The 17,346-nt window shown below is 40.4% G+C and overlaps 1 pseudogene; it reads right to left on the reverse strand.

Moving 5' to 3' along the window:
* Positions 1 to 7,850: 7,850 nt before the first annotated feature.
* On the reverse strand, positions 7,851 to 11,360 carry LOC129053624 (angiogenic factor with G patch and FHA domains 1-like; annotated as a pseudogene).
* Positions 11,361 to 17,346: the final 5,986 nt, after the last annotated feature.

The raw sequence follows: 17,346 nt of genomic DNA on the forward strand, positions 1-17,346 counted from the left end.
GTGGTGACTGTACAGCCAACACAATGAGCCTTAGCATTCGCATTGTAATTGGGCTCATTCAAGCTAAGCTATCTTCATTAAGGACTTTCTGTTCTAAAGAGCATGTGCATTTTGATTTTCCCTGTCCTCAAATTTAACTTTTGCTTATTTTAATAGCAAAAAATACACCCCCCAGCTGGGCACGGTGGCTCACACCTGTACTCCCAGCAATTTGGGAGGCTGAGAAGAATGGATCACTTGAAACCAGAAGCTCAAGACTAGACTGGCCAACATAGTGAAACCCCATCTCAAATGAAAGCACAAAAATTACCCAGGTATGGTGGTGCATGCCTGTAATCCCAGCTACTCAGGAGGCCGAGGCATGAGAATGGCTTGAATTCGGGAGGCAGAGGTTGCAGTGAGCAGAGATTGCACCACCACACTCCAGCCTGGGCAACAGAGCGAGACTCTGTCTCAAGCAAACAAACAAAAATACACTACTGGCTAGAGGTCTAAGATGCCAATGAGACATGCAAAATATGAATAAGCATGTACAGCTACCGCACATGTGCACTCAGAAGACCACTCAGAACAGGCTTACTAGCAGCTCCTCTTCCCCCTCCTTATTAATAATAATGTAAAACTCCCATAAGGGGGTTTCTCCAGCGACAATCCACGCTGTCTCACTCTTAGGAGCAGCCCGCCCTGGAATACCTCTCTCACGGTGTACTGTATTCTGCACTTAACTTTCAAAATTTTTTTTCTTTTCCAATAAATTATGCTGTAATTCTTTTCTGTGTGTCTCTTGTTTACATTATTACAAACCAAGAAGACAAAGATCGAGGTATTACATCAGCTCTCAACACAGCAATAAATCAGCCTCCTTCTTGTGGGCGTAGTCCATGCACAAAAGGAGTCACATCACCTAGGTGCTGGACCCAGAGATACATCATAATTTATCCTATGCACAAAGTTAAGGTAATAGAGGAGAGTCATATTAAATAGTTTCTGGGCCCAGGGATATGTCACAAGGGCTCCTGTGAGCAGAGATCAGGCAGAAGAATCACATAACCGGTGTGCTGGACACAGCGATAAGCCACCTTTCATCTGTGGGAATGACCCAGGCAAGAAAGAAGAGTCACAGCATTTAGGTGCTTGCTGCTGAGGTACGTAACAATCTCTCTTATGGGCAAAGCCCAGGTAAGAGAGGAGAGTCACATCTCCAAGGTGATTAATGTAGAAATATGTCACAAGAAACTTTTTAGGCAGGGCCCATGCTGGATCTTCTTATCTTCCAGATGTTAGGTCCGGGGATATGTCAGAATACCCAAAATACACAGGGCTCAGTCAGAAAAGGAGAGCCACATCACCTCGGTGCTGGGTCTAGACATATGTCACATCTCTTTTATGGGGAAAGCTCAGGTGAAAAAGCAGGTCACATCAAAGAGTTGTTACGCAAAGAGATATGTCACAATGCCTCCTGCTTGAGTTGTCTAGGCCAAAGACTCACATCATCTTGGTGCTAGGCCCATGTTCATATATAAACATTCAACCAGAGTTAAAATGGTGGCTTATTTCTAAACCCAGCTTATAGGCAAGGGAGGACTGTCCTATCCTGACCTAGTTAATTGTAATGACGTTGACTCTCAAACCCGGGCTTAATGCCACAGGTACGACCATGGGTCCCTACCAGCAGGAAGGTCTCAAAGTTGATTGCAACTGTCATTCAGACTGTATAGTGCCATTGGGTAGTACACAGAGATTGCTAACTGCGCCGAGCACACATGTGAGATTGTGGCACTCATATGCACACCCAGCCAACAGTAAATATTCTCATCCTCTCACATGAACACAGGTCACTGTTGAGGTTCTGAATTTCACACCTGTAGTCAGTCAAAGGTGGGAAAAATTGACATATATGGATACTCATGGGTTGGTGACTCTCAGGCCAAGATTCAGCACAACTGTGAGGATGTGACTTCACTAAGGTGACACAGTCTGCAGAGGAATTGAGGCTCTCATGCACAAATCCAATCTGGTGTTGAGATGGTTATTCATGGGCTTAGACCCAACATACAAGAGGTGTTGAATGTCATGCCTACAACTGTGACAGTTGTGGGATTGTTAATCTCATTCCCGGATCATTCTGCAGGTTTCATGGTGAAATTTCCCAGTGCCTAGCACCTGAGTGACTTGACGCTCTTGCATGGACCCAGCCCACAGATGGGATACTCACATATTGCTGGATCCAGCACCTTGAGGGTGTAACTCTATTCTCCTTCCTTGGCGCTGCCCACAGTGAGCATTTTGACGTATCACTAGACCTTGCACCCAGGTGATGTGAGTCTCCTCTTCCGCCTTGGCGCTGCCCACAGGAAGCGTTGTTCTATATAGCTTGGCCTGGCACCCAGGTGATGTGACTCTCAGGCTTGTGCCCATAGGGGACACTGTGGTATATTGCTGGGTCCACTACCCAGGTGATGTAACTCCTCTGCCTGGGCCCTGCCTACAAGGGCATTGTGACAGATCTCTGTGCTCATTGGCCAGGTAATGTGATTCTCTTTTCCTGTCTGGTCCCTTTACACAGAAGGGATTGTGACACGTTGCTGGGCTTAGCACCAAGTTGATGTGAATCTTCTGCCTGGTTCAAGTTCAAAGAAGGCCTTGTGACATACCTCTGGGTCCATTACCTATTTGATGTGACTCTCCTCTCTTACCTGAGCATTGCCCATAAGAGAGATTGTGACATATCTTTGGGCCAAGCACCGGGATGATGTGACTCTTCTCCCTGCCTCGGTCATGCCCACAGAGGGAAGTGTGACTTATAACCGGGCACAGCACACGGGTGAAGTGATTCTTCTGCCCAGTCCCTACCTACAGTAGTCATTGTCAAATACCTCTGGGCCCATCATCTAGACTATGTGACTCTCTACTTCTTCCTAGGGCCTGCTCACAGTAAGGATTGTGACATATTACTTTGCCCAGTACCTACATGATGTGACTTTTCTCTCATGTCTGGGCTCCGTCTTGGAGATGAATGTGACACACAGCTAGGCCTGGCCCCTAGGTTATGTAACTTCTCCTTTTTCAAAATCTTACTCACCAGGGGCATTGAAACATCTCTCTGGGCACGTCACTTAGGTAATGTTACCCTGTTGCCTGGAGCCTCCACTCAGGGGGTATTGTGACACATTGCTGGACCCAGTACCTATGTGATATGCTCTCCTTTCTTGCCTGGATCCTATATACATTGTGTATTGTAATATATGGCTGGGTTCAATGACTAGGTGATGCAACTCTTATGCGTAGGCCCTACCCACAGGGACATTGTGACATTTCTTTAGCTCTGACTCTCCTCTTCTGCCTTAGCTCTGCCAAAAACGGAGGTGGTGAAATATAACTGGACCTAGCAACCAGCTAATATGACTCTCCTCTTTTGCCTGCACCCAGCATATTTTGGGTATTGTGACATATCATTTATCTCAACACCTACAGGATGAAAGCCTCCTGCCTGAGCTCAGCCATCAGTAAAAATTGTCATTTTCCCACATGAACACAGCCCACAATTGAGGTTCTGAATTTCACACCCAGAGGCAGTCAAAAGTTGGAAAGTTGGCTCTCACAAGTGGATGTTGTCCACAAGCGGGTTTGTGACTCCCTGACCAAGATCCAAAACACTTGTGAGGCTGACTCCACTAAGATAACTCAATTTTCAAAAGGCATTAAGCCTCTCATGGAAAAATCCATTCCACCATTGAGATTGTGACTTATGTACATACACCCAACATACAGGGGGCGTTGGCTCTCATACCCAGAACTGGCACTTATGTGGGATTGTTAATCTCACCCAGGGACCTTCCTGCAGGTGTGATTCTGACGTACACCTCTATGTGGGACTGTTAATCTCACCCAGGGACCTTCCTGCAGGTGTGATTCTGACGTACACCTCTATGTGAGATTGTTAATCTCACCCAGGGACCTTCCTGCAGGTGTGATTCTGACGTACACCTCTATATGGGATTGTTAATCTCACCCAGGGACCTTCCTGCAGGTGTGATTCTGACGTACACCTCTATGTGGGATTGTTAATCTCACCCAGGGACCTTCCTGCAGGTGTGATTCTGACGTACACCTCTATGTACGTTGCAGTGAGCCAAGATCGTACCACTGCACTCCAGCCTGGGTGATAGAGTGAGATCCTCTCTCAAAAAAAAAAAAAAAGAGGCAATGACCTTGCTTCCTACCTCTGCCTGAAGTTAGGGGTCCCTGACCTCTGCTGGCACCTAGCAGTCAAAGTGGATGGGGTCAGGGGTCAACTCTCAGCCGAGCACAGGGCCCTTCCCCTCTCGCTACCCCACACAGGTGAAGCTGCTGGTCATGGCTAACCTGGAGCTGCTCTGTGTCCCACAGTTCCCTGCTGAACCAGTAATATTTATGGGGTACAGTCTGATGTTTCACTGCATCATACTACATGGTACAGTGTGATGCAGTGAAACATCACACTGTACTCCGTAAACATGTATAATTATCATGTTAATTATATGATGTTCCACTGCATCATACTACACGGTACAGCGAGATGCAGTGAAACACCACATTGTACTCTGTAAACATATATAACTATCATGTGTTAATTACATGATGTTTCACTGCATCATACTACACGGTACAGTGTGATGCAGTGAAACATAACATTGTACTCCGTAAACATTTATAACTATCATGTGTTAATTACGTGATGCTTCACTGCATCATACTACACGGTACAGTGAGATGCAGTGAAACATCACATTGTACTCCATAAACATATATAACTATCACGTGTTAATTACATGATGCTTCACTGCATCATACTACATGGTACAGTGTGATGCAGTGAAACATAACACTGTACTCCATAAACATATATAACTATCATGTGTTAATTACGTGATGCTTCACTGCATCATACTACACGGTACAGTGTGATGCAGTGAAACATCACACTGTACTCCGCAAACATGTATAATTATGTTAATTATATGATGTTTCACTGCATCACATTGTACCATATACACTGTACAGTGATCCAACCAGAGTAATTAGCATATTTAACACTTTAAACATTTATTTCCTTGTGCTGGTAAAGTTCAAAATCCTCGCTTGAAGCTATTATAGAATAAACGGTACATTATTATTAGCTATAGTCATCGTGCTGTGTAACAGAACACAAGGATTTATTCTTCCTAACTGTAACTTTGTACCCAGTGACAAAGCTCTCCCCACTCCCTCATCCTTCTGCCATCGCTAACCTCTGGTAACCACCATCCTACTGTCTACTTCTATGAGATGGACTTCTTCAGATTTCAAGTGAGTGAGAGCACGTGGTCTTTTTCTTTCTGTGCCTGGCTTATTCCACTTAACATAATGTCCTCTAGGCTCATCCATGTTGACACAAATGACAGAACTTCATTCTGTTTTATGACTGGACATTATTCCTGTGTGTGTCAGCCTGTGTGTGCGTGTGTGTGTGTATAACATTTTCTTTATTCATTCTGTAGATGGGCACTTATACACTGTTGGTAGGAATATAAGTTAGTACAATCATTTCCCATTTCTATAGAGAGAACAGTACGGAGGTTTTTCAATAAATTATAAATAGAACTACCATTTGATCCAGCAATCTCATTGCTGGGTTTATATCAAAAGGAAACAAAATAAGCATGTCAAAAAAGATAACTGCACTCTCATGTTTATTAAGCAGTATTCACAAGAACCCAAACCACTATTTCTTCTAAGTATTTCTTAATTTACCTTTTTTTCATATATTACACTCTAAACTTTTAAAGGATTCATGTCTGGTTTCCAATTTCTGAAACTTACGAGTCACTGATTCTTTGACTGTTGCCTTCCTATTTAGAGAGTCTGGCAAAACAATTAAATTCTTCTTATTTCTTCTCAATCTAATCTTCATATATAAATATATTTATATTTTCTATTAATTTGCCTTCTATAACATATATGACTACATTAATTGTGATCAGCATTTCACTTTACTAGTCCTCTTTTTGGCTCAGCCTATTTTAATATGTAATTTGTATGTTGTACATTAAATTGTTTTACAACACTTTCAATGCTTTATTTTTCATTTGCCTCTTTTCCAAAGATAGCTTGACAAGCTTGTAGTTTCATTCCACATTATTTTGCTTTTTTGTTTTTCCATTATATTGACCTAAACATTTAAATATAAATTCAATATCTGAGATTTATGTGCCATATAATTTCTTCTGATGCTTCACCCCAGTAGCTCATCTCCTTGTGTGCAACATAATTTATAATTTAATCCTCACATATGGGAGACACCACATTCCAATGCCTGCAGGCAGTGTCTCTTTGTTTATTCCATTTGCCTTGTCAGAAGGGAACAACCCACATGGACCTGACATTCTTGTAATCAGATGCATCTGAGTGGAGCCCTGGCCTCTTAGGTTGATTACTTCTCTGGATCATTACCTTTATTTACTTCCAGTCCTGGGAAGTTTTCTTAATTTCCTTTCAACTATATTAGGCATTCTGTGAATTCTTGTAACTTCTTGGTGATTTTAATTGTCTGCATTAAGTGTTTATATTATTTTTCTGAAAAGCAGAAATATCAATATATGAGTGAAATATTTTACATAGATTTTCTATGGCATCTATCACCATGAGAAATTCCAAGTTTTTTTCATTTGAAACACCCCTCTCATCAATAGACCATATTGTAATAATTTGTAGAGTGTGATTACTTTATATCATTAGAAAATTAATTATATATTATGTACATATTTTTGAAATACTCCACTGCAATAAATAGTATATGGTCAGAAGTATTGTTTTCTCTAACATAAAACTAATATGAGTAAAATTATTTACCTGAATTCAGACCTTTTGGCTTCAACGGCCATTCTGTCTCATTAGGATTTCCCTGATCCATAAAAGACATTTGTATTTTTTGTTAATTCATAATTTATTGAAATGAATAATTTAACGTTATAATGTTTTATGGCAATTTAGGATATTTTCAATAAATATATTGAGCTTGAGGCCCTGGCTAAGTATTCCTTTTGTACTCGAAATCAGATTTTTCTGGCACAACTTCAGTGCCTGCAATGGTATTTATAAAAAGTATGAATGCCAGCACATGGACTATTTCAATACTGTACTCATTTGTTCATGTATAAACATTTCATTAGCTATGAAACAAACCAAATGCAAATGCTGAATGTACAGTATATATCAACATATTCAGATTCTTCACCGAAGAAAACAATAAAAGATGAATTTTCTGTGACATGTCACCTGTTCATTAGTTCTTTAATATGATTTAGGCTATTCCAAATATAAGAAAATGTATGCATCACTATTCATGTTGTCTCAAGATTTTTTATCTAGGTCCTGAAGGGCATAAAAAAGAATGTATATTGTCAGATTTATTTTTATATATTTTAGATGTTTCTTTTGCTGTATTTTCTGTGCATACTAGTATGAATACATGGAGACAAGGACAAACGAACATTTAAGTGGTTATATGAATTTTGCTTATATGGCTAATTGCTTATATGGATGTTGTAAATGACAAGATAAAATGGTAAAATTTGATAAACTTATCTGTGCCCTGTGAACTTTAGTTCACTTACTGTATAACTTAATTCAGTCACTAATAATTAGTTTAAAAAGTGTTTTTTAAAAGCTAAAAACCACATTTTATTACACATTTCTGAATCAGGAAGGGGTAAACTGTGACACGGCTTTCTTGTGCCATTGACTTTTTTGGGGAGAAACATTCTGCAATAAAATAAGAGTTTCCAAACTCTATTTATAAAAAAGCTTGAGTTTTCTTCTGTGATTAACCTTCACTCCTCAGTCCCTTTTACCCAACGAATGGTTCCTAGGTCATCTTTTGGAAGTTAGTTTCTGGAAAGTTTTCAGCAAACCTCTCCTGTGCTTTGTCCCAGTTGTTGTTGTTGTTCTTGTTTTGGAGAAGGTGAGTCTCTCTAATTGAGGATGGTTTGTCTGTCTCCAATCCTGCATGTGTTTGCCAAAGCTGAAGCTGTATTGGACTTTTTATTCTCCCGCCATCCTTCCCCAGGCCTTCTCCTATTTTCAACACATCTTTTTCAACATCTTCTGACCTTTGTCACTATCAGTAATTTCAGAATGAACAGATGCAGGAGCATCATCTCTTTGGAAATTTCCTTCACTTCCAATCTGCTCCCTATGTTTTCCAGCTTTATCTTTATATTTTTGATTCTGCAGTATCTTATCATTTTTGTAGTCTGTATTCTGTAAACCATATTTTACTCGTATATTTTTAAAATCCTTTTCTTCTTTCCAACTCGTTTCCTTCTTAGTTAATGATGGACCAACAAATGATTCATCTTTCTTATCAAGGAAAAGATGAACTCTAACCTGCCCTGGTTCACATCCAACACAGCTATTACTGCCAGGGTGAATGTAATAAGATAACACAGTGTCTACAACTTTCACTTTATCTCCATGCTCAGGTTCATAAGGGTCACATTTAGTTTTCAGCTGAACAATCCATTTTCCGTTAACAATTGTTCCATTTTGACTGCCTGATCCAAAAGGACATAACTTTGTAAGTCATGGTCAAAATAGATTTCTGCATGAAACTTACACCAACTTCAGGGATTGGAAGAGTATGCTCCATATCATTTTCTCTTCCAATTGTAGCAGGTTTTACAGCAGTAATGATGAAGAATGACCCTGTCTGTAACACAGGTGATCTAACGACAATTACTCTCATATATGAGGGCCACACTTTTTCCTAATCTTCCTCCTCAGTATCTTTTGCAGTTGTATTGCCTTTAGTGGTAATGCCTTCATCATAGCTACCCTCGGTCTGAGAGTCGTAATTTCACCTTCTTCTCGTTCACTATCAGTCTCTGTGATTTTCTCATCCTTAAAGATGAATTGAGATGTTTTCATTAAGAGGAGATTCCATAGCATTTCCACTAACTGGAACAGTGAATTTTGGGGGATTATTTTTGTGATGAATGCCTATTTTGGCTTTTTTTTCACATTTATGAAATTGTTTTTCCCGTTGCAGCTTGTATGTTCAACACTGAAGGCTTCTTGATCCTCTGAATTCAAATCCTTTTCCTCACTTTTTTTTTTTGTAGATGAATCTGGATCCTTTCTTTTCACAATTTTTCATTTTTGTTTTGTGCTATAAGTCTGAAAATGTTGCAAATCTACTCGAGAATGAAATCCATAGCGACCACTTCCCACATCACAGTAGTAATAAATTAAATCATAATATATTTCATTCTCAGAATCTTAATAGAAACCAGTGCTGTGGTCAAAATACAGTCCAGTATTTTCATCATAACTTAATCCAGTCTGTGATAAAGCCGCTTCTGCTGCACCTCTCAAACTTCCATCTAATGACGAACCTTCTAAGGACGTATCTTGTGCTGCTAATGCAGATGCTGGCTCCTGTGAATTTGAGGCAAATGACCCTCTTGTCTACATTTAACATTTGGTGTCCTATCAGTACCAGGGTGAGCATCATTTTCTATTTATAACTGGTCGTTAGAATTCAAAGCAAGATTTTCAATATCCTGATCTTGCTGATTTGACAGTTCAGTCACTCACTTTATTTGGAAGACTAACATCATTAGAGTAGGTCTGATAATAATAATCTGAGATTGACCAAGGAGCATGGTTCTCTGCGAGTACTTCTACATCAGACTTTTATTATCTCCATTTCTCCCGCAGCGGAGTACGTGACTGAGTTCTTCCAGCTGGGTGCGGAGCTTCTGGCGGTTGCTCGTTTCGCTCTGAGCAGCCGTCCTGTGCGAGGCCATAGCGTCCCCCGTTCCCGCACCTGCCGCCTGCAGCTCAGCGTTCGGGTTCCAGCTTCTCCGCTGGGCCAGCTCGGGCTCGGAGAGGGGGAGGAGCGGCCACAGCGAAGGCGCTGGCGGCGGGTATGGGTCTGAGGCCGTGAGTTCGGGCGCCCGACGGCTGCGGCCTCGGAGGGGCTGCTCGGGTCCGAAGCGGGGGCCGGCGGAGCCACAGCCACGGGGGCCGCGGGAAGAGCGTCGAAGTCCAGGGGCCAGAAACGCTCCAGCTGTTCCCGAGTTGAGCTGCAAACAGTGGCCAAGCGTGTTTTAAATCAAGTTTCCCTGTGGCTAGATATGACCTGCTGGTTACTCTTATTTTTTTTCTCCATTCGTTGAGCTATGATTGACAAATTGAGAAGTGTGTATTTTTAGGGTGTACAATAGAGTGTTTTGAGATGTCAGTAGTCTTTACATTACCTCAGTTAAGCTAGTTAGCATATCTATCCCCTCACATAGTTAATACGTTTCTGTGGGTGTGGTGAGAGCACCTGAGATCTACTCTTGTAGCAAATTTCAAGTACACAGTGTTGTTAACTATAGTCACTATTCTGTACATTAGGTCCCAGCAGTTACTCACCTTGTAACAGAAGGTGCCCCCTTCCATGGAAATCTCCCCACTTTCCCCACTTCCTAGCCCATGGGAACCACCGTTCTACTGTTTCCATGGCTTTTTATTTTTTTATTTTTTTTACTTTTTTAGATTTTACATACAAACGAGATCATGCAGTAGTTGTCTTGTATTCCGCTTATTTCACTTAGCATAATGTCTTCAAGATTTATCAATATTGTAGTAGATGAAAGAGTTTCATTTTTATTAAAGCTGAAATTATGTATCAGTTTATTTATCTGTATCAGAGGAGTGCACATACCCTTGCTGATCCTGATTTTATGTCCTTTGGCTATGTACTCCAAATTGGGATTAATAGTAGTTCTAGTTTAAAAATTTTAAGGAACCTCCATACTGTTTTTCATAATAGCTGCACCAATTGACATCCTCAGCAACAGTGGACAAGTGTTCTCTTTTTCTACACCCTAACACATTTTATCTTTTGACTGTTTGATAATAGGCATCCAAACACCACGATAAGGTGATACCTCATTGTGATTTTGATTGTAATTACTCTGATAATTAGTGATGTTGAGCATTTTTTATATACCTGCTGGCCATTTGTATATCTTTGGAAAAATTGCTATTTATATATTTTGCCCAATTATTAATCAAGAAATTGCTTTTAATTCTGCTGTGGGTTCTTTTTTTGTATTGATTAGTATGACATATATTTTAGATAGTAACATATTATCCTATATATGGTTTACAAATATTTTCTCCCATTTCCTATAATGCCTTTATATTTTGTTGATTGTTTCCTTTATTGTGCCGAAAATTTTTACTTTGACGTAGTTCCACTTGTTCATTTTTGCTTTTGTTGACAGTGTTCTTGGTGTCATATCCAAAACATCATTGCCATGACCAGTGTCAAGGAGGTTTTTCCCCATTTTTTTTTAGAGGATTCATGATTTCAGTTCTTATGTTTAAGTCTTTATTTCATTTCAAATTCATTTTGTGATGATATGAGAGAAGGGTTCACTTTTTTCTGTGCATATCTAGTTTTTCCTACACCACTCCTTGATGTGTTTATCCTTTCTCCATTCTGTGGGATTGGTTGACTGTATATCCTTGAGTTTATTTCTGGGTCCTCTATTCTGTTCTATTGGTTTTTATGTAGGTACTATACTATATTAATGACTACAGCTTTGTAATATAGTTTGAAATCAGGAAGTGTGAGGCTTTCAGCCTTTTTGTTCTTCTCAGTATTTGGCTATTTGAGGTCTTTTGTGGTTCCATACTAATTTTAAAATTGTTGTTCTACATTTTAATAAAATGGCATTAAAATTTTGATAGAAATTTAACTCTGTAGGTCACTTTGTGTAGTATGGATATTTTAACAATATTAATTTTTAGAATCCATGAACACATATTTCTCATTTTGTATTCTTCATTTTCTTTCCTCAATATTTCATACTTTTCAGTACACAGATCTTTCATACTCTTTGTTAACTCATTCCTAAGTATTTCATTCTATTTGATAATATTGTAAATGGAACTATCTTTATTCCTGTTTCAGATATTTTGTTGTTACCGTAAAAAAATGCAACTGATGTTCATATGTTAATATTGTATCCTGAGAATTTACTGACTTGGTTAGTTATAACAGGTTTTTTTTTTTTTTTCTGGTAAAATGGTGGTTATTCTGAATTCTGGTTAAACTTTAAATTGATAATTGCTATTATCATTTCAAAATTATTTAAAATATGACCAGATGGATTCCTGCTTTCACGAATTCAATGGAATTCAAATCTTTCCATTTAAAATAATTTTGTCTGGTTGACCTAGGCCCCAGGGATTGGGGGCACCCTGTGGGAGCCCGGAGATTCGCTTGGGGGTGGGAGGGAGAAGCCGTCAGAGAGGGGGCTGAGCTGGGGAAGCAGAGAGGGGCTCCGGGGACAGCCGGGAAGAGAGAGTGTCTTGTCGGAGACCCAGTGGGGAGAGAGAATGGGCCAGAAAAGGAGGAAGGGTGAGAGTGGGCAACAGGACGGCTTCCCGGCGCGGCAGGGAACTTTGCTGAAACTGCGGGCCCCGGGGAACAGCGCGGGCAGGGTGGGAGGGAGTGGAGAGGAGCCGGCACACCCCAAGGTCAGTGTGGAGAAAGGGACATTTCCCGGTTCCTTCGCCTCTGCCCAGCGTTCTGCGGGCATGGCCCCCCCAGGGGCAGGGCAGGGGAGGAGGTGGCTCCCGGCGGGCTCGGAGAACTAAGGGGCGCACACCCGCTTCGCAGCGTCGGGGTGACAGGGGAAGCCTGAGACGGCTGCGGATCTCGCTGGCCCCGTGGGTGGGCGCGGGGGGCGCGCGGGGAGCCGAGCACAGGGGGCCAGCGCCGGGGCCTGCAGGTGGCCCTGGAGGAATCTGCTGCAAGCACCCGCCCGTGCAGCGGGCCTTCCGGGAGACCAGTGTGGACAGCGCCCTGGACACGCCCTTCCCAGCTGGAACATTGGTGAGGCTGGAATTTAAGCTCCGGCAGACAGAGAAGCGGCGGGAGGAAGGACTGGAAGAAACCCAAGTGCAAAGACCTGCCCGAGAGGAGGAAGCAGAAATGCCTGACCTGCGTCAAACTGGACTGTGAGGATAAGGTTCTGGGCACGATGGTTCACTGTCCTCCAGAGACGCAGACTCGGCGGGAGCCTGAGGAGCACCAGGAGGCCCGGTGCAGCCGGGCGGAGCGGGCGGTGAGGACCCCACAGCTGCTGGTTCCCCGCACAGTTCGCCTTCTCCAAGGCCCGGCCCCCAGCGGAGCTCAGCACCGAATCGCATGGCGCCCCCTGGAGCCCTGGCGGGGGTAACCAGTGGAAGACCCACCTCCCAGGGAAAGGACCCCACTGTATCCCCAGATAATAAAACTGTTCTCTCCCCCCAAAAAATAAATAAATAATTTTGTCTGGTGTTTAAAAATGTGTATGTGTACTGGTCAAAATGCTGCCCATTTATCTATATGCCTAATTAGTCAAACTTTTTAATGAAGTTATTTAACATTCTTTTTTATTATGAAACAAAACAGTAAATTTGTTAATGGTTTTAATATCATCTAATATGATTGAAAATATGTCAATTTGTCATTGCCAATGAATCTTTGTGTTATTTATTTTACCCTATTACATATTCTGTCCATAAAGGTCTAAGTGGCTTAGAATCTTGCCTAACATATTGTATGTGCTAAGTACTAACTACTCGAATTCATCAAATTATCTTTCTATACCATTCTTAAAATACAATATTATTTTTTATTTATTTTTGCTAAAATTTTTTTGCCTAATCTAATTATTTATGAAAATTATGAGGTCTATTCAGTTTGTCCTCTTGATAAAAGCCAAAGTTTTTTTTTTCTCTCTTTTTTTTTTTTTGAGACGGAGTCTCCCTCTATTCCCCAGGCTGGAGTGCAGTAATACAATCTCGGCTCACCACAACCTCCGCTTCCCGGGTTCAGGTGATTCTCCTGCCTCAGCCTCCTGAGTAGCTGGGACTACAGGCGTGCTCCACCATGCCCGGCTAATTTTTGTATTTTTAGTAGAGACGGGGTTTCACCATATTGGCCAGGCTGGTCTTGAACTCCTGACCACGTGATCTGCCCGTCTCAGCCTCCCAAAGTGCTGGGATTATAGGCTTGCGCCACCGCGCCAGGCCTTTTTTTTTTTTTTTTAATCTCTTTATCAATACGTTAGAGAGTACAAATGCAGCTCCCTTACAGAAGCATGTTGCATAGGGATGAAGTATGGGCTTTTGGTGTGACAATCATCTGAATGTTGTTTATTGTCCCAATTAGTTATTTTCTCATTCCTAAACCCTCTCCAACCTCCTATCTTTCTGAGTCTCCAGAGTCTATTTTTCTAGTCTCTATATCCAAGTGTATGCATAATTGAGTTCCCCCTTGCAAGTGAGAAAATACAGAATTTGATTTTCTATTTCTGAGTTTTTTCACTTACAATAATGGCCTCTGGTTTTATTCATGTTGTTGCAAAAGACATGATTTTCTTCTTCTTCATGGCTGAGTAGCATTCCATGGTATACTTGTATAGCACATTTTCTTTATTCGATTATTGATTGATAAATTTAAATTGATTTCATGTATTGGCTATTGTGAATAGTGCTGTGATAAACATGTGAGCATGGGTATTTTCTTTATGTAACAAATTATTTTTCTTTGGGTAGATACCAAGTAGTGGGAATGCTGAATCAAATGGAAGTTCTGTTTTTAGTCTATATGGAAATCTCCATACTGTTTTCCATAGAGGCTGTAGAAAGTTACTTTCCCACAAACAATGTATAAGTGTTCTCTTTTCTCTATATCCTTACTGATAGCTCGTTTTTCTGCTTTTTAGTAATAGCCATTCTGCATGGTGTAAGTTGGTATTTCATTGTGGTTTTTAATTGGCATTTCTCTGATCATTGACAACACTGAGCATCTTTTACATGCTTGTTGACCATTGACCATCAGTGTCTTTTTTTTTAACGTTCATGTTCTTTGCTTGCTTTTTAATGAGGTTAGTTGTTTTATTTTTGTTGAGCTGTTTGAGTTCCTTGTATATTCTGGACATTAGATCTTTGTCACATGCAAAACTTGTAAACGTTTATCTCATTCCATGGGTTTTCTGTTCACTGTGTTAATTAAAAAGCTCATTTTCAGGAGCTTTTTAATTTGAGTTCCTTTTGTCTACTTTTGTTATTGTTACATCTGCTTTTGAGATCTTAGTCATAAATTCTTTGTCCAAGTCAATGTCTAGAAGAGTTTATCCTAGAGTTTCTTCCAGCATTTTTATAGTTTCAGGTCTTATATTTTAGTGTTTTAATCCATACTGAGTGATTTTTGTAAATGGTGGAACATAGGGGTCCCATTCCATACTTCTGCATACAGCGATATAATTTTTCCAGCACAATTTGTTGAATAGGATGTCATTTCTCCAGTGTATGTTTTTGTTGACTTTGTAAAAGATCAGTTGTTTGTAGGTATGTGGCTTTATTTCTAGGTTCTCTATTCTGTACCATTGATCTATGTGTCAATTTATATCAGTACCATGCTGTTTTGGTTACTACAGCCTTCTAGCATAATTTTAAGTCAGATAATGTAATATCTCCAGCTTTATTCTCTTTGCTTAGATTTGCTTTGGCTATTCAGGCTCTTTTTGTGGTTCCATGTGAATTTTAGTGTTTTTTTTCTAATTTTATAAAAAATAACATTGGCATTTTTGTAGGAATTGCATTTAATATGTAGATTGCTTTGGGTAGTAGAGTCATTTTAATGATCATAGTTCTTCCAATCCATGAGCATGGGATATTTTTCTCATTTGTGTCATGTACAATTTCTTTCATCAGTGTTTTGTAGTTTTCCTTGTAGGGATGGTTCATCTCTTTGACTAATTGTATTTCTAAGCATTTTATCTTTTTTGTAGCTATTGTAAAAGGAAGTGAGTTTTTAATTCAGTTCTCAGCTTGATCATCATTAGTGTATAAAAATGCTACCAATTTTTGTACATTGATTTTTGCATGCTGAAACATTATTAAATTTATTTATCAAATCTAAGAGCTTTTTTGGTGGTCTTTAGAATTTTTGTATTTATGATATTATATAATTATCAAAGAGGGACAATTTGACTTTCCAATTACGACCACATAGATGCTCCCACCAAGACCGATAGACAGAGTCTCTAGGGAGGGCACAGGTGATGGTATTTCTTTAAGTTGGCCATATGATTATGGCTGGAAGCATGGGCCGAGAGCCACTTAGCTAAGCATTGCCTCTCAAGTTTTTCTTTCTTTTCTTTTCTTTAGACAGAGTTTTCACTCATTGTCCAGGGAGGAGTGCAGTGGCACTATCTTGGCCCATGGCAACCTCCAACTCCCAGGTTCGAGTGATTCTGCAGTCTCAGCCACCTGAGTAGCTAGGATTACAGGAACCAACCACCACACCTGGCTAATTTTTGTATGTTTTAGTAGAGACATGGTTTGGCCATGTTGCCCAGGCTGGTCTGGAACTCCTGACCTCAGATGATCTGCCCAATTCAGCCTCCCATAGTGTTGGGATTATAGGCGTGAGTCACCTTGCCCGACTCTCAAGTTTCAATGTGCCTATGAATTATTTCTGATTCCAGGCTCTCTCTTAGTGATGTGATTCTGCAGGTTTGGAAGGGATCCATGAATTGGCTTCTTTAAAAATTCTCCTCTTAATGCTGATGTTTCTTCCACTACATCCAATATAGTAGCACTCAGCTAGAGAAAGTAGGCACAGCACAGAGCTCCTGACACCCAACACTGTTACCACAACACAAATACTTTTGGCACAAAGTGGAAGCCACCAATCACCATTTTCAAACATGTCATTTTCCCCTGGCTCTTTATAGTTTAGAAAGCCTAGAGAAGGCATCAATGTTTGAGTAAGTCTGCATTTGGAAAACATATACACATGAGTTAATACAATGTTTATTGAGCATATACTATGTGTTCAGAAGTCTGTTACAGAGCAATGTTCAGGAAACATTACATGATGTGAGTTGATCCTCATAGCACCCTGGGGGTTGGGTACTAAGTTTTCTGTAATTTTCAGGATTTAAATGAAGGGCCTAGGGTTTCTATTTTTTCTTCCATTTTAAAAATTATTTACCTGGAAAATAACATGTGCAGAATAAAAGCTATATCGACAGATAAGAGGGATAGAGAAAAAAGGGTGAACTGTTCAGAGAGATGTTTTATATTTATATTTACCTTTTTGTGCCTTGTGGAGCAGCTACTGAATTTGCAGGAATGGAAAACAAGTTGCTAGGTGGGGTGTCTCTAGAAGCACTGTCTTCAATGAAAAAGAAATTATAGCCCCCAAATAAAGAATTATTTGCTTCCATTTATCTGCTCTTCCATTTTAGGAAATTGTGGGCACCAGCT

Source organism: Pongo abelii, chromosome 17 (assembly GCF_028885655.2).
Source record: "Pongo abelii isolate AG06213 chromosome 17, NHGRI_mPonAbe1-v2.0_pri, whole genome shotgun sequence".
Classification (NCBI taxonomy): Eukaryota; Metazoa; Chordata; class Mammalia; order Primates; family Hominidae; genus Pongo; species Pongo abelii.